The following is an 18,987-nucleotide window of genomic DNA, read 5'->3' on the forward strand; positions in this document are numbered from 1 at the left end:
GTATAACCTCGGTACACCAGTTCACACCTGAAGACTCTCTCTCTGAAAGTCCTTTATTTGAACAACACAATGTTTACTCACAGTCAACTGTAGATCAGAGGTTCTGCCCCAATGGCAAAGAGTCTCCGTGGTACTGAGAACAACATTAGCTCAGAGCTGGTTGAATGGAGTACAATATCTTTGGTAAAAACTAAGTACTCTACAGAAGTAACGCAGGAAAGGGTTCTGTACTGTCTAACAAATGGAGCCTACCTCAGACACTAAAGGGAACAGAAAAAGGATACACTCTGACCCAGTGAACAGGGGGAAAACTACCAATGGGAACAGAGCCTGCCAACTAGCAACAGCATAACCAATCATTTAACAGTTCTATGCAGACAGGCTAGTGATGTCATATTGCCTGATAACTACACCCCCCACAATGCAACGCTCATGTGACTCTGCAGTGAGAATGACAGAAAAAGTGTCACACTCACCCCAGAGCCACATTACAATCAGGGAAAGGCAGTCAGAGGACAGAACACCCATGTTATTCCTATGGGCCCTGTTTCAGATAGCTCAAGCTAAGCTTTAGTAAAAGATCCCCTTAATGCCTTACTTAAAATCTCCCCTCCCCCAAAATTCCTCTCTTGCCTCCTGGAAGCCTCATATCTAGGCCATGATCTGCCACACCATTAAAATCTTCCCCTACAATAAACCCTCTCCCCTAAATACTCAATTTTCCCAAAAGAAGTGCATAAAATTCCTGATTAAGGCCATTAGGGTCATATATGGATATCAATATTAGTTGTGCACCCAAGCATGTACCTAATATAATAATCCACCTCCCTGCTGTATCTTTAAGAACCTGTAGTTATACAAAAGTAGTGCCTTATGAAATAATATCACTACCCCTGCTTGCCTTGTAACCCATTTACCTACCCAGTCCCTTTGCAATTTTCTATGTTCCTTATCATAGATGTGTTTCTTGTAAAAGTGCTATACCAGTATTGAGTCTTTTAAGAGACATCAATATCTTTTTCCTGTTTACAAATGAATCCAAATCGCTCACATTCCAGGTCACAATTCTATCAGGTGTAATTTAAATGTCTCCCAGCTTAAACCATAACACAACAAACCATCCTTTCCCTCCCATATATCCCCCTGGGTAGGCCTGAGCCAAAAATTGATGAGCCTGAGTCCAAAGTTGATGAGTCCCTGCCCACCTATGAGTATGCTACTGGAATTAAACTGAGGAAGTTGGGTGGTAAAGGAGCTGGGTGAAAGGTAAAAGGCCATTAGGGGAAAGTGCGGGGTACAAATGTAACAAATGTAAAAAGAAAGTCTGCTTTTCTTTTCTTTTTTTTTATTTTTATTAACTTTTATTTTACATTCAGTCATTACAACTAAAATGTCAGAAAAAGCAAATATCATAAAGTAAATTCACAATTTGAGGAAATAAATCACATTCTTTTAGACCACAATATAAAGTCGAGGCAAGATACAAGGAAAACATTTTTTTTAAAGGAATATATATAACAAATAATGTCCTAAGAGCGGTAGCACCCAATATTCTCACAGCCGGATATCAGCGATAAGCCTATTGAACATTCAGGTTTGAGTTCCACTATTCTCTCTAGAACTAATGAAAAGTTTCATTTTGAGGGGATCAAGCAACATACAAGTTACTGAATCAAGAGATACAATGCAGCGACATGGAAATTTTAACACAAATAAAGCACCTAAAGCCACTACTCTAGGCCTAAGCCTCATAAATTCTCGTCTCCGCAATTGAGTCTCTTTATTTAAATCCGGATAAATACGAACTTGTTCCCCAAGAAATTTTTAATTTAATGTTAAAATACAGTTTGAAAACATTATTTCTATTAATTTCCATCGCAAATGAACCAAAAAGGTTGTTCTCTCTGTCACAGTGTCTAATGAATTCTCCAAAAAGTCCGTCAGGTTTCCAAGCGGATTCTGAGCAGCTTGTTGGGTTGATCTCTTAATCCCAGTTAGATATTGAAGTTTATTAATAGGAGGAAAAGCTTCAGTTGGAATTTTTAATATTTCCAGAAAGTATTTATGAACCATATCTATAGGTAAAGTCAGAGGTGCTTTAGGAAAATTTGTAAAACGTAAGTTATTTTTCCTCCCCTGGTTATCAAAAAATTCAAGTTTTCTTCTCAGTATTTCTCTCTCTTTGGAGACTTCTCCCGCAAACGACTGTAGATTAGAAAGTTCCACCTTTAAGCTTCCAATTTGATTCTCTTGACACTGTATTTTTTCCATTATATTTTGTTGTGATTGTTTCAAATCAGTAATTTCTATAGAAAAGGAATTGGTTACCTTAGTGAGTAGGGAATTCATCCCCTGAATTGCGTCCCATAGGGAATCCAGGGTCACCACAGCTGGTCTTAACATCTCCGCTCGCTCTACGGATGTAGACCCCGGAAGCGTTGGGGTCGTGGTAGCAATAACCCTCCAGGTCGATTTTCCTGCTATCGGGGTAGAAATAGTCGAGGTACCTCCTTGGGACAACTTGTTTCTCTCCTCTTCGGGAACAACCGTACCTGCCTCGGCAATAATACTACTTCCGGGTCGCGGAGGCGCTGTATTTTCTGGCGGGCTCAGTGAGACCGCTCCATCGCTGTGACCCACCGAAACCTCAGCGGGTCGATCCGAAGAGAGTAATTGCACAGCCTGCGGGAGGAGACCGACTTGCTCCAAGGTGAGTTGCCGAGGAGTGGGAATCTTTCCAGGTATCAAGGAGGACACATCCCTGGGTTTCCCCTTCCTTTTCCCCATTATTCGGGGTAGGGTTACCTCGCCAGCAACAAATCGCCTCAGGAAGTCAGGAACTCACTCGAACATGTCTGTTCCTAATCCGCCATCTTGCCTCTAAAGTCTGCTTTTCTGGAGGAGAGAGGTAGAGCAGTATGGCATGCTCTGAGCCAAAATAGAGATTTTGCCTTGCAGGGAGGGAGAACAGGAAGAAAACCCATAACACTAGAGCATAAGGACAGGGACCAGTAGGACCACTGCCCATGACTAGGGCCCAATGCATGCCACGGCACTGAAGCAAGACACTGACAGAATGTCAGCGAATGGAGGAAGAGAGCCACATGCAAAGCCTGAGCTATCAGAGGGCAGAATGCAAGGACAATCAGGAAGTGACAGCAGAATTAAACATGTGTTATAACTACAGCTATGATAAACACATGCAGAACATACACATACCATTGCAGCCCCTCTCCTCCTAGATCCTTACTGGTCAAAATATGGAATAAGGGGAAATTCATTATATGGGAGAAAACGTTTGCTGGACATTTAAAATGCTAAATAGCTGATGCTCTGTTGCCCTCATTTAACTAAACTCAACAAATACAAGAAGATTATCTGGAAGTTACTTAGTAACAAATTAAGAAACCAGGCTTCCATGCATTTCATTAGAATCACTGGGAATGAAGTTTCACTGTGATTTGAAACAAGTCAAACTCAAACTACTTGAAAAAGAAAATTGTTTAACAAAACTCCCATATTTTGGAGGTTGGGGTTTAAGGTGATCAAACCAATTGCAACTATTTGTGAAGTGGCATGAAGTAACAAATAATTAACCTGCTGGTGAAGAGTGCTACAATGGGAAAGCGAAACCTGTTTAAAATTTAACTCTTGATAGTGTGAGCAAGGAATGTTGTGCTAGCAATTAATGCAGTGGAAACCACACTTTTGTACTTCTCAATCAATCAATTTAGTTGTGGGAGAAAAGACCTCATATGGCCAGCACAGTGGCTGTAGTGCCAACGGGCTAGTGAATGTTCACCTACATGAGCCCTTCTATAATCATACTGTAGGTCAAAACTAACCTCAGTGTCAATCATGCAGAAAACCAAATATTTTTCATTTTAAATCATATTACACTGTATAACTTCTTTCATCTCACAATTCATTAATGATGTGCAATGCTGCTCAAAGTCCCATTTGATTGCAGAACTTGCTACATAAGAGTCCTTGAATATCAGCACAATTCAAAATTATTCTCAATGAAAGCAGCACTTATCTTAACAGGGTCTTCGTTTCACCAAGAGCTTCATCAAGGGATAAGCGAATAACGCTGTTGCTATAATTCAATGCTATAAACAGATATCCAAAACTCTGTAAAACAAAAAAACTCATTAAGAAGTGTGCATAATAGAAGTACAAGCTGTAATTACATCTAAACATTTTGGCATATATACTGGAAAAAACAGCATTTTTGCTTCTGCTGATAATGCCTACTCAAAATGGTAGCAGAATTTAAAAAAATGCTGTCAACGGGCAGTCAATCAGCAGCATTTGAAGCTATCTGTCCAATCACAAAAAATTAATTCAAAAATATCCAGACAAGATAAAGAGGATCCATAGCACAATGGCTCAGAGAATAAAAAAAGGCAGACAATCGAATGCCAACATTTAAACAAGAGGGCTCTTCTGATACAAGGAAGTATCTGGATGATGTATGCTAATATCATTATGTATCTGTGGAAGCATAACATACTTGAGAAGGGGGGGGGGGTGGGTAAGGGGGGTTGGGGTTGGGAGAAAAGTTTTTAAACCACAAATTTGATGGCTGATTTGCACTTTCATTAAACCTGATGTACAAGAGGTTATTACCGCGTTGTTTAAATTTGTTATTGTATGGTTTCTTGCCTTTGTATTCTGTCATCAATAAAATATTGAAATATAAACAAGAGGGCTCTACAGACTGTAGTTGATGAATCCACCACTGTTCATGTTGTAGCTATTGCAACCCACAATCACCACCACTCCTGGGGTAGGGCAGGGTGGGGATTGGGGGTGGGGGGGTCGACTATAGGAATAAGGGGGGGGGGGGAATAGGAAAAAGCTATGAAGTTCAATATTATATAGTGTTCACGATGCACAGAATATGTTTGGATTTTAATGTTGGAACATTTGGGTTTTTTTCTCTTTTATGCTGTAATGTGGTTTGTGGTTGACTTCATACAACAATAAAGAAATTAAAAAAAAAAAGAAGTCACATATTCAATCACATAACATCATTACAAATCGATCAAAGGGGTGACCTTGTATAGTACAGTGTAGTTTTTTACCCACATAGAACTCATTGCAGGAACATTTCAAAATGTATACAATATGGTCCACCTTGCAATTTGTAGTGCCTTTCAAAATATACTGTTTGCCATCAAGGGGATTAATAAAAAAAGAAAGCTCAACTGTCATGGTGCAGGCCTTACAGCTACCATAGTTCTTCTGTCCCAATGCAGAGTTCCTAAACTCAGTAACAGTCTGCCCCAACTTAGGCAATGCTGCAGGACTTAACAACTCCTTGTGTGGTGTCACGGATGTAGGAACAATTCAATGGAACCAGAAGTCTCAAAAAATAATCTGGGCAAGTCACTTAGCCATCCATTGCCCCAGGTACAATATATGCTATTTAGATTGTGAGCCCATTAGGGACAGTACTCGTACCTGAATAAAAAATTGTACTTGTTAACTGTGTTATACCTATGTGAAGGCCTCAGTGGTATATCAAATGCACAAACTAAATAAATAAAAAAAGCAGACAAGGGCTCAAGTACTGAACCCCTAGAAGTAGTAATGGGGCAGTACAGCTTTCCATGTCTTTCCCTCACCCTGCCTCTAGTATTTCAGTTCCTCTTATTCCCCACTAAGGGCTCCTTTTTCAAAGCAGCACTACTGATTAGCATGTGCTGAATGCGAAGATGCCCATGGGAGTTGAATAGGCTTCTTTGCATTCAGTGTGCCGCTAATCAGTAGTACCACTTTGTAAAGGGAGTCCTAAGTCTATCCTTTCTTCTCCCATTCACTATCCAGCGTTTGTCCCCTCTCCCCCCTTCCTTCTAGCATCTATCCCCTTTCTCTCCCCTTCTTTCTAGCGTCTGTTCCCTCTCTCCCCTACCTTCTAGCATCTGTCCCCTCTCTCTCTACTCCTTCAAGCCTCTGTCCTCTCCCCCTTCCTTTCAGCATCTGTCCCTTCTCTCCTGACCTTTCCTTCCAGTGTCTGAGCTCACTCCCACCACTGCTCCTGCTCCAGACCAATAGCAGCAAAATAAAGGATAGTCCAGCAGGACCACACTGTGCAAATCCACGGTTGCCTGCTCTGCCCTGGAGCAGAAAGTGATGTCGGAGGAGCAGGAAAGGGCAGGGACCGGCAGCTGTGAGTCTGCACAGTGTGGCCCCACAGTGACTGTGGCCCTGCCCTTTGTTTTGCTGCTGGTCTGTAGCAGTAGCAGCAGCCAGAATGGCGGTGGGAGAAAAACTGCACTGGCTCCCAATCAAAGAGCGTGTAAATTTCAAAATCTGCACCCTGGTCCACAAAATTATCTATGGTGAAGCCCTGGGATACATGACCGACCTTATAGACCTGCCAACCAGAAATACAATTGGACCATCACGAACATACTTAAATCTTCACTACCCTAGCTGCAAAGGACTCAAGTACAAATCAATTTACGGATCCAGCTTCTGCTATATAAGCACGCAACTGTGGAATGCACTACTGAAAGCCATAAAAACAACGCACAGCAACCTTAACTTCCGGAAATCACTAAAGACCAACCTGTTCAAAAAGGCATACCCCACTGACCCAACTTAAGTGCCTGAACCCAGCAACACAACAAAAACAAAGCCCATAATGAACACTATATAACTCTTCTTCTCTACGATTCTCCTAATGTTGTAACATATAATCTCTTTCGATAATCACATCACTCTGTATTTGTTATCATCACCGGAGGTGGCTAACGCCTCATGGTACTATGTAAGCCACATTGAGCCTGCAAATAGGTGGGAAAATGTGGGGTACAAACGTAACAAATAATAAATCTCTATATATAAAAGGCACCACCAACGTTCTAAATGAAGCCTCCAGCCGGAAGTGTTAAGGGGGAGAGATCTCCGGTTTCTCCATGAGTGTCTGCCCCACCCTCACTCTCTCTGTAACACAAACAGTGAAGGAAAACACAGCAAAGCACGAAATCAAATCGCTCTCTCTGTAACAGTGAAGGACTCCGAGGGGGAAGGGGAGAGAGGGCAGAAGCCCTCACTATCTCTGTAACACAAACACAGCACAGCAGGAAACTTAACACTGAAGGACTCAACTCCGAGGGGGGAGGGGACAGAGAGGACAGACAGCACAGGGGAAGGGAGAGAGGGCAGAGTGCAGGGACACACACACTCCCACATGCACACAGAAGAAAACCTTGCTAGCCCCCGTTTCATTTGCATCAGAAACGGGGCTTTTTTACTAGTAAATAAATAAAGGTGGGGCCAGTGCAAATGCTATGCAGAAGGCCAGGACTGTTACACAGCTTCTACAGCGAAAACATGGACGTGTACTTATTTTATTTTCTACTTCCAGGTGAAGTAGGAAGTTGGGGCAGACTTCTGATTTTGAAATTAATCCAGCATCAGCAATGAATTCACATAAGTCACTTGAATCAATTGCCATATATGTTTACTGAAGGAAAACAGCAGCTCAAGCATCTTGTTTGTAATAATACTCAGCAGTTCTAAATGCAAATAACTGATAGCATGAGGTTTAACAATCAGTCCAGGCTGAGGTAAACACTTAGTTATAGGAGTTATGAGTCCTTGCACAGCAGCTAAGGTGCAGTTCACTGTCCTACTGTTTGCTGATTTGAACTTCCTAGATGAGAGGACGGAGAAGCTGAAACAGACAGTTATCCAAAACTGGATTCTTCCTCCAGAGACTGGACCCCTCTGAAATCTGCAGTGTATCAGCTTGACTCCCTTCCACAGCACAAATCCTTGTTTATAAAGCAGATTTAATTAATCTTTTACCATATCAGCCAGGTAAAAGCTCTCTCTGTGACTAACAGAATTCTTCTTTTTCTCACAACATGCTTGAAATCTCCCATATAGCAACTATGTGCATATTTACAGTTTTATGAAAATGGAAAAACATCAGATCTTATTAAATACCAAGCTATGTAGCTAAATTGTTTGCCTCAGTGGTGCAACTCATTGAATTAAAGTTGTATTCAAACGAGATTCACAGCACCCAACTCCTCATCAGACAAACAATGTTGTAAATGTAGACTTCTTAGATATAAACTTTATAGCATTACTAGTAAAAAAAAAAAGGCCTGTTTCTTAACGCAATGAAACGGACGCTAGCAATGTAATGAGTTCCTGCCATTAATGTTTCCACGGTTGTAGTCTGAATATAATTGTTGTTTACATGTGTAAGATTTCTTTATATACAATAGTTTTTGTGTAAACTGTGTTACAATGTGGTAAAAGTTTTCCTTGTTCAGGCCCTTCAATCAGTTTAACAATCACATCAGAAGAGCTCCTTACTGGTGAGAATGCAACATACAGTTGCCCCATAGGCGTAGACTGGGGGGGGGGGGGGGGGGGGGCAGTGCCCCCCCCAAACGACGCGAGGCGCTGCCGCGCCATTAGTTAAAAAAAAAAAAAAAAAAACACATGCAGGCACGCGCTCCTCTCCGTCCGATTGGCTTCCCTGCCCTCTCTATCTGCGTCCCGCCTTCCTCTGACGTCATTTCCTTTCGGGCGGGACGCAGACAGAGAGGGCAGGGAAGCCAATCGGACGGAGAGGAGCGTCTCCGTCTACTCCTCTCTCTTCCTCCCTCCCTCCAGCGCAGGCAGCAGTCTTTTCCAGCGTTCCTGGCAGCGGTAGCGTTGTACACGCTGCCTTTGGCTCTGCCCCGAAGCCTTCTCTTCAAGTTCCTGTTCCCGCATAGGTGGGAACAGGAACTTGAAGAGAAGGCTTCCGGGGCAGACCGAAGGCAGCGTGTATATCGCTACAGCTGCCAGGAACGCGGGAAAAGACTGCTGCCTGCGCCGGAGGGAGGGAGGAAGAGAGGGGGTAAACGGAGTCACCATCTTGGACCTCGCGCCGGGGGGAGGGGTGGGGAGCAGAGGGAAGATGGATAGTACTGGGAGGGGTGGGGAGCAGAGGGAAGGAGCAAGAGATGGATGGGACTGGGAGGGTGGGAAGCAGTGGGAAGGAGCAGGAGATGGATGGGACTGGGAGGGTGGGAAGCAGTGGGAAGGAGCAGGAGATGGATGGGACTGGGAGGGTGGGAAGGAGCAGGAGATGGATGGGACTGGGAGGGTGGGAAGCAGTGGGAAGGAGCAGGAGATGGATGGGACTGGGAGGGGTGGGAAGGAGCAAGAGATGGATGGGACTGGGAGGGGTGGGTGGGGAGCAGAGGGAAGGACCAGGAATTGGATTGGACTGGGAAAGGAGGTGAGCAGAGGGAAGGAGCAGGAGATGGATGGGACTGGGAGGGGTGGGGAGCAGCGGGAAGGAGCAAGAGATGGTTGGGACTGGGAGGGGTGGGGAGCAGAGGGAAGGAGCAAGAGATGGATGGGACTGCGAGGGGTAGGGAGCAGAGGGATGGACCAGGAGATGGATGGGATTTGGAGAGGTCAGGCACAGCAGAGGGAAGGAGCAAGAGATGGATGGGACGGAGGGATGGTGAGCAGAGGGAAGGAACAGAAGATGGATGGGACTGGGAGGGGTGGGGAGCAGAGGGAAGGAGCAAGAGATGGATGGGACTGGGAGGGTGGGGAGCAGAGGGAAGCCTACTGGAAAGAAGACACTGCATAAAACAGAAGACACTGGGATCAAAGCGAATAGAAAAACTACATGATCAGACAACAAAGGTAAATAAAAGTTTATTTTATTCATAATTTATTAATTGAAATGTCAGCTTTTTGAAATGTGCATCTGTGATATTTTGCCTGTAAATTTCATTTCCTTCCTCCATATTAGCATATTCATTTGCATATGTATATATGCAAATGATATGCTAATATGCTCCGCCCATTTTTTGCCCCCCCCAAATGAAACAGTCAAACTACGCCTATGAGTTGCCCATGTGAGAGACTGAGAGTGACAGTGTGTTTTACAGACAGTGTAAGAGAGAGATACACAGAGTGATTGTTGTGTGTGTGTGTGTGATGTGTGAGTGACAAAGTGATTAAATGTTTGTCTTCCCTTCCATTCTGTGCACTTGCCTCCACTGATGTTCGTACCTCCCTGTATATGATTGTTTGTTGGTCAATCCACTCCACTTCCCTCCTCCAAGTTCCGTTCTGTCTGATTGGTTCTTCGTTCTTGTGATGTCGCGTTTGTTTGCTTGGCAACTATGCAGCGTTCCGTTTCCTCCACGTGAGGGCGGGAACAGTGAGAGCCAATGAAACGCTGAATGACAGACTTATGAACTCTACACTGCCACAGTGCCACGGAATCAGCTTCAGAATGTTGGAGGTGCTTTTTACTATATAGGATAATCAACCTTAAATTTAAGTTCAATAAATCTTAGATTATTCACTTATCTTCATAGAAAGATTTCCTTAATGGAAAAGGTACCGGTCAGAAGCTGGATTGTTCAACATGCACGTTTTGCTACTAAAGCTGTATCAAGGACTAATCCCCTAAAAAAAGCAGAGCAAAGTATAATTAATACATCTCCGCATAAAGTTTGCAACATCTTACTACCAAGTATATCAATGGGAACCATTTACTTGTTGCATAATGATCTCATATGCTAAATTAGATTAAATCCCACCCACAGGATCCCACGTCAAAATAAAGTGGACCATTCAATTTCTAAATTAAGCCCCTTGGGAGCTACTGAATCCTAATAAAAAAAATCCAACGTTGTTCCCTATAATTAAGTAACCTGTCAACATTGCCTCCCTCCTGCCCTACTTGTACTTGATCAATGATACACCATCGAATATCCAACACAGAATGTTGTGCTGACAGCCAATGTTATACCAAAGGTGCTTGCTCATTATGTCTGGTAATTTGTGATTTATGCTGAGTTAAACGAATATGGACTGGATGACTACTACGCCAAATATATACTTTTTCACAGGGGCAGACTACGATGTAAATTACAGAACTACTGTTACATGAAGTGTGTGCACGTCATGAAATCAGAACTTGAGTATGTTTATCTATCCAGCTAGAACCTGTAATAGTGCTCTCACACCACTGACATTGTCCATATGCTTTATTGCATAGTAACATAGTAGATGACGACAGATAAAGACCTGTACAGTCCATCCAATCTGTCCAACAAGATAAATTCATTACACATGGTATGTGATACTTCATATGTATGCCTGACCTTGAGAGAAAATCCCCCTAGAGTCTTGTCTAAATTTCTGTATACGTGATAAAAAATGTTCACCTATAGTTTTACACCTGGAATAGGCAATAGTCGGGAAATCTGTAAATATAGGGTGTAATTGAACTATATGGATTTTCATAAACAACACTAATCTTTTAGCTGCCTTAGAAAACAGTAGCACACAAGTTAACAGATCTTGTTTATTCTGCACTGTCCCTTGGAGAAGTAAATCCCTCTATGTGTATCGTGCTCACAAATATGCTTTCTTGACTGCTAAAGCTGGATATCCCCTACTTCAAAATCTTTCTTTCAATTGTGCCACGTTTTTTATATTCTTCAATCATCAAGCATATTCTTCTTAAGCGGAGGAATTGGCTAACCAGCAGATTATACTTAAAAGAGTAAACTTCCAAAGTGCAATATAGTGTATTCTGTTCCACAGGTTTACGATATAAAGTGATCCGCAAAGAACCATTTTTAAACATTTGTATTCCCTATAAAACCTTTATAACATGCTAAATCACTCAATCACATGCACGTAATTGATAATAACTGTTTATACAATCCCAATTTAAGCAGCCTGAATTATGGTGCAATGACTAGTGAAAAAATAATATTACAATACTTTTTTAAAGCACTCATGATCAATTCTCAGTACAGATCAGTAACAATAATATGGATGAGGGCTGCTAACCTTGTTTATAAAACAGATTTAATTAATCTTTGACCACATCAGCAAGGTAAAATCTCTGTGACTAACAGAGTTCTTCTCTTTCTCACAGACTGCTTGACATCTCCCATATAGAGCACTGTGAGCCCACAATCCTCAGCAGCCCTTAAAAAGACAGTATCCAAATTTTGCAGTTACACTTGACGTACACATGCAAATACAGCTACACATTTTTTTTTAAATAAAAGCCATTTCCACGTGTAGAATATGACTTACACAGAGAAAATGCTTTAAGAAATTACAAAGTGGTTAAAAAGGAAAATTCTTTTTCAAAATTGCAATAAAAGTAAAATAAAGCTACAGGGCATAGAAAGGTCACGCATTTACATATTGCAAGGCAGTAAGTATGAGAACATACAGTGCATGTAAAAGTCCATGCAAGCGTACATAAACAAGTGCAATACAGGACTCTAGAAGAAGCTCTTTACTGGACACACACAAGACTTGCGGCTCGAGAAGAGACAGGCGTTCTTTCCATAGAAAGTTTCAAGGATAGGTCCTGCACTTTTCCTCAAGGCAGCTCCCAGAGAGCCCCAACACAGGGATTCAAGGAGGTTAATGCAGTGGCATAGCTACAGGTGGGATTCTTGGCTCAGGCCCACACCACAGCAGCACCCCACATCAACATCTCTCCCGTCCTTACCTGGTGTACCTTACAGGCGTCCCCAGCACCTGCAGTAATTCAATTATTGCTGCCTGTGCTGTTTCTGCAGGCTTCCGTCGGCTGAGTCCCACCCTCGCTTTCATCATTTCCTGTCTGGTAGGACCTGGCCGATGGAAGCCTGCAGGGCTGGTGCAGGCAGCAATAACTGAATCACTGCAGGTGCCGGGGACACCTGTAAGGTACACCAGGGAGGTACGGGGTTCAGCGATTGGTGGGCAGATACCAGGACGCCACAGAGACGGAGAGATGTTGATGTGAGGTAGGTGAAAAAAAATCTATAATTTTTTTTATATCTCTGGAGGGGGGGGGGGGGTGCTGTGGACTATCTCTACGGGAACACAAAGGCAGTAAAACAAAGTAGAGGAGACAAGAGTAACAGTCCTGGGAGTATATGTGAAAAAAATCCCACACAGGTATCCAGGAAAAAAAATGTTATTTGCACCAGTATGAACCCAACAAGAGACCATGTTTCAGTGGGTGGGGCAATCCCATCTGCCTCAGGGGTTGTAGAGACACTGATGAATGTTGGAAATCTGTAAAGAACCTGGGGTGAGTACCATATATAAATGTAGATGGATGTTGCTCTCAGGGAATGGTAAGGCAAAATGGTGCTGAAAAAACACAATGGGTCATGGAGTCTCAACAGGATGCCACATCAAAAAACATGTGGTGCCATGTTGAGACTCCATGACACATTGTGGCTTTTTCAGCACCAGGTGAAGATGTGATTCCATATGCCCCAATGAAAAGAGAGTTTGATTTAACTTCCATTTAATTTATTCCATCTTTAGAACACCAGGCTTTCCAAGGCAGATTGGAACAACAGTTAGCACCACGAACCCATCAAGAAACAGGATTTCCTCACTTAAAATTGGCCATGTATTACTGCATTCTATAGAACAGTGTAGCAAAATGAGTACAAAATAAAGCTGTTTTAGTTATAGTCTTTTTTTTAATTTCATGATATATATCTAGATATGGAAAACTTTCACATAAATAAAAAAAAGCTATCAAAATAAATAGAAGTCCCTTATCCTCCACCTTTTAAAGCACTGCCTATCCAACTGGCACAGCTTTATACTTTTTACGGATGGACCACGCATAGGCAGCCCCTTATTTCTAATAAACTTTTGGTATTGTTTTCAACAGTGTTTACTATTGTTTTGGGTTAAGGAAAGTGGCGGCAAGCTCCGCCCACTGGCTTCAGACCCTACCCCACCCCCATCCTCATCCTCATAATGGACCAGACAGGCTCATGCAGTCTCTCTGACCTCCGTGTGCTGGCCCATGCGTGTGTCAGTGCGAGGCTCGCTGCATCGGCCCGGGCGGGCAGAGAGCAAGTCCCAAGGAGGAGATTTAAACTTCCTTCCTGGTGGTTGTGCTGAATTATTGAAAAAGGAGAAGGAGGCAGCAGCACTTACTATCCAGTTCTTAGGCGTTTCGCCCTTCTCTGACGCAACTTCCTGTTTCAAACAAGGCGGGCTCCGCCTCTCCGAGACGGAGAGAAGTTTGTGGCACAGGGGACGAGAGGCACCGTAAAAGGAAAACTGTGGGATTCTGTGGGCAATCTCAGGTATGAGCTTGACGGGAGAGGTGTGTGGGATCGCGGGCGGGGAGGAGAGGGAGAGATCGGTCCCCGAATGTGTATGAGGAGGGGGGTGTTCGGCTTGCGATTGCATGTGACTTGGTATTTTTGTGACATTCCTAGAGCTCAAAACTTAACTAGACAGCACAAGAACGAAAGTTAGAACAGATGCTGCAAGCTGATTAGTAGCCATTGAAATTGAAAGATGTGGAGGTTCAAAGAACACATTTTGTACTGCTTGAAACTTAATACATTTACAAGGAATTCTTAATAGAAATAGCATATGCTGTTCTGAATCTCTCTGAGACGTCCAGGAAAACAAACTTTTCAACTCAGAAAAAGCTGTTTACGTTGTTTGAAATAAAAGCTACGCTTGTTTGGTATCAGAGACTTTGGAAACATTTTTAGCACATAAGGTACATACAACATTTTGCCCTTTTAAAATATATTTTTTTAGTATATATATATATATTTTTATATTCGTCTGACTTGGGGGCTCATTTCCAAAGCATTTAAGACTTACAAAGTTACACTGTAACCCATGGCACTGTTTAACTGCTTTAAAAATACATTCCACTTTTTACAAAAACTGTTTTCCCTTTGGGTGAACTAATTATGTATGCGTGATGTGCACACATCAGTGCCCAACGAATCTCTGACATAGTTATCTTTTTAAATGACTTGTCTATGATGCCCTTTTCTCTTTGTGATAGTAGCGATATTATATTTGGACGGCATGCACTGCTAAAGATCTCAGCAAACTACGTTTTTGATGTCTTTACGTGCCCGTTGGTTAAACTAATACAGGATCTGCGATCAGGTGGGCAGGGACCTCTTTTTATTTCCTCCCTCCCCCCCCCCCTTTTAATCCTGTAAGCTCTTCTGTTAAGGTGTAGTATTATGTTTATTTGTGGCAATAGATGTGCATGCGTTCCACTTTCTAGTTTTTCAGTCTGCTGTGTTTCTTGATTGATACCATTTTTAGTCTGACTAGTCATTCAACATATGTAGGCATTATGCCTACAGTTTTAATGCTGTCAGCAGCGCCCTTACTGCGCATCTTGTTTATTTTATACAAGTGCTCTTATTATCTCATGTTCAACTAAACTATATTCAGGAGACTACGGTTTGTATTAATATTGTAGTATAAGAATACATATGCACTGTTATATGCCGCTTTTCATATTGTCATATCACCAGTACTATTATGCCCGTAAATAGCACTGTTTTTACTCTGGAGCATATGATTATTTGGTTTTAGTCATAACACTTTTAAATATTGTTCCATTTCGGGGTGTCTTCTTTTATAACATGTTATTTTAGCTTTTTAGGGCGTCTTTTACTAAGGCGCATTCACGTTTTTAGCATGCGCTAAAATTGGCATGTTAGAGACACCCATAGGAATGCATTGGCGTCTCTAATGCTTAGCGTGTCTACAATTTTAGCGCACACCAAAAATCTGAGTGTGCCTAAGTAAAAGACCCCCTTAGTTTTTGTTTTTTTGGTTTATCTTTCATGCTTTTATGGAAGTTTGTTTTTAATATTTCAAGTCATTTATCCTGTTCCTATTGGATTTTATCAAGGTATAAAGAGAGGGTTCTGATGTACAGAAACACAAGCAGCAAAAGAAAAAAGCACAGCTGGGCCTTCAAGACTGTGGCAAACGAGAGTCCTTTATTTTTAACGATCTGGCACGGACCATGTTTTAGCGTAACAATACCTGCCTCGGGGGTCCAAAATAAAAGTGCTCTAGAAAATAAAGACAAAGCAGACAAAAAAAAATCCTTACACAGTTTTGCAGATGTTTACCACGCATAAAACCTCTGTGGTGAGCACTGGTTAGTGAAAAGCCGCCAGTGGTGGCTTATGTCAGTTGACAAGGTGGGACGAGGAGTCACCTGTTGGAACAGGAAGCAGCGCAACTCATGAGTTGGGCGGAGCTTCATCTGACCACTCTCTCAGCGTCTCACGTAGTGAGGACGGTGAACGTCCAAGTGGACTTCCTCAGTCGCAACACTCTAGACTCGGGAGATGGGCTCTCAGTGTAACAGCGTTTCAAGCAATAGTAGATCACTGGGGGCTTCCAGTCATGGATCTCTTAGCCACAAATCTCAACGTTCCACAATACTTAGTCTGTTCTCTAACCGTGGCCATCGGGACTTCTGTATGCATTTCCTATGTGTCCTCACCTGGGGCACCTAATTCAAAGGACCGAGGTGCACAGGGGTCTTTTAATCTTGATAGCACTGGATTGGCCTCGCAGGCCTTGGTATGCCGACCTCATGCGCCTCCTTATTGGCTGTTCGCTCAAATTGCCAGAGTCTCATGGTCTCCTAGTCCAGGGTCCACTGGTTCAATTTTGTCTTATGGCTTGGCTTTTGAGCGGGCTGGGTTGATGAAGAGGGGTTGCTCTGCCAGTGTGATTGCCACAATGCTTTGGTTGTGTTGTCGTTTGACTTCTCTGAATTATATCTGGACTTGGCGGATTTTTGAGGCCTGGTGTTCAGATCGGGACATTTCTCAGTTTCATGCTTCAGTGACAGAGGTTTTGGATTTTTTTACAGTGAGGCTTTGATAAGGGCCTGGCACTCGCTTCTATTAAAGTCCAAATTGTGGCACTGTCTTGTTTTTGGGGTTGAATTCAAGGAAAGGCCTCAGTCATCCAGATATTTCTTGGTTCCTTTGTGGAGCAGGTCTCATTCATCCTCCTCCTAGGATTATCTTTCCAACTTGGGACCTTAATCTGGTGCTCTTGGTTCTTACTAGGTCTCCCTTTGAGCCCTTGGCGTCCTGTTCTCTGAAAGATTTAACACTCAAGACAGTATTTTTGGTAGCCATTGCTTCAGGTAGGAAGAGTATCGGAGTTGTAGGCCTTTTCCTGTCTGTCTCCATATTTGGAGCTTCCTAAGGAGCGGGTGGTTTTACACCCTGTCCCTTCCTTTCTCCCTAAGGTCTTGTTACGATTTCATTTGTCCCAATTTTGCCTGTTAGGTTCTTCCTCCGGCTCGTAGGATTAGCGACGCTTGTAAAATTTAGACGTCAGAGTTCTGAAACACTATTTGAAGACTATGAAGGAATTTAGATGGACTGATCAGCTGTTTTTGCTAATTGGTGGTTCCCGTAAAGGGTTGGCGACATCTAAACCCACCATTTCTCGGTGGCTTAAAGAAGTGATTGCTTCCGCTTACCTTCTGTCCGTGAAACTTATACCAGAAGGGGTCAAAGCCCATTCTATCAGAGGCCAAGCTGCGTCTTGAGTGGAGTGTTTTTTTTGGTGCCTCACTTGGAAATTTGTAAGGCAGCTACTTGGTCCTCCTTGCGTTTGTTTTCTAAGCATACACAGATTGGATGTTCAGTGTCATCAGGATTCCGTTTTTGGTGTGAACGTTCTTATGGCGGGTTTACTAAGGTCCCTCCCATGAATATACTGCTTGTTACTTCCCATCAGTTACATTCTGGGCCGGTTCGGAAGGAGAAATTAATTCTTACCTTCTAATTTGCTTTCCTTTAATCCCTCCGGACCGGCCCAGATCCCTTCCTCTAATTATTTCAGATGATGATGAAGTTTGTTTTGTTTTCAGCTTGTGGATTTAGGAGATAGCTTCTTTGTGTGTTTGCAGATTCATTGTTCTTTGCAAAAAAAAAAAAAACAAGAGAAAAATGTGCACAATGTTCTAGTTTCAGGCACATTATGGAAGAGGCACATGCTGATAGTTAGTATGTCCTTACTGGCTGCTCAAGTTTCCCGGTTGCACAGAATATGGCTCACTCTTCTGCTTGGTTATATTAATACTGAATCTATCTTTAGTTAGCCAGGGCTCTTATTGGCTCTCTCTAGAGTCAGAGTTCTCAGTCTCCACCTGCTGGAGGCATGCACAACCCATCAGCCACATTCTGGGCCGGTCCGCAGCGACGAAAGGAAAGCAGATTTAGAAGGTAAGAACTAATTTCTCCACACGTCTTCCACATTCATAAATTTGCTCAAGTTTCCTTGATAAAATATACATTTTTTGGTACTTCACTCTCAATCAACTCTTTGTAGCGCTCACATTCGCCTTTATTACCTGTCTCGCCTTTATATATTACTAGTAAAAAAGACCCGTTTCTGTCAGAAATGAATCGGGCGCTAGCAAGGTTTTCCTCGGAGTGTATGTTTGAGAGAGAGTGTGTGTGAGAGATGGAGTGTGTTTGTCAGAGAGAGAGAGAGACAGAGTGTGTGTGTTTGTGTGAGAGAGTGTATGTGAGAGACAGAGTGAGTGAGTGTGTGCCCCCCACCTCCAGCCACCCATGTCCAACGACCCTGCTCTCTCACCTGCCAATCCTCCAGCCACCCAGGTTGTGTAGCGAATTCTTTGGGGGAGGCAGGAAAGACCCCCGGTCCTGCCTGCCCGCCCGCTGCTGGCGCTGACCCTCCCCCACTTCCAGATCGCTGTTCAAAATGGCCGCCGAGACTAACAATGGCGGACTCGCTAGACTTCTGCTGAAGTCTTGGAGGCCGCCCTGGTAAGTCTCAGCGGCCATTTTGAACAGCGATCCGGCAGCAGGGGAGGGTCAGCGCCAGCAGCAGGCAGGCAGGACCAGGATCTTTCCTGCCTGCCCTGAAGAATTCACTACACAACCTGGGTGGCTGGAGGGGGGTCAGGGAAGAGAGGAGGGTCACTGGACATGGATCAGCTGTGAGGCATGGAAGGTTTTTTTTTTTTTTTCCGCCGGTTCTGAAGTTCACAGCATAATGGCAACGGTGACGTCAGCCTGACAGTGGAGCCTAGCTCAGCAACTCTGAAGGAGCCATGGACACAGGCAGCAAGATTAGAACTTTGGAGGTGAAAATTATTATATAGGATTTAATGTA

The 18,987-nt window shown here is 43.1% G+C and overlaps 1 protein-coding gene across 4 annotated transcripts in view; it reads left to right on the forward strand.

The window, feature by feature from the left end:
• The first annotated feature begins 13,879 nt into the window (after positions 1 to 13,879).
• Positions 13,880 to 18,987, forward strand: part of LOC115478008 (serine/threonine-protein kinase Sgk3) — a 114,237-nt gene continuing 109,129 nt past the window's right edge. For all 4 annotated transcript variants that reach the window (XM_030215196.1, XM_030215205.1, XM_030215214.1 and 1 more), the window contains exon 1: positions 13,880 to 14,123. The gene's annotated coding sequence lies outside the window, so the exon portion shown is untranslated. The remainder of the gene's footprint in view (positions 14,124 to 18,987) is intronic.

This window comes from Microcaecilia unicolor, chromosome 1 (genome assembly GCF_901765095.1).
Source record: "Microcaecilia unicolor chromosome 1, aMicUni1.1, whole genome shotgun sequence".
In the NCBI taxonomy this organism is placed as follows: domain Eukaryota; kingdom Metazoa; phylum Chordata; class Amphibia; order Gymnophiona; family Siphonopidae; genus Microcaecilia; species Microcaecilia unicolor.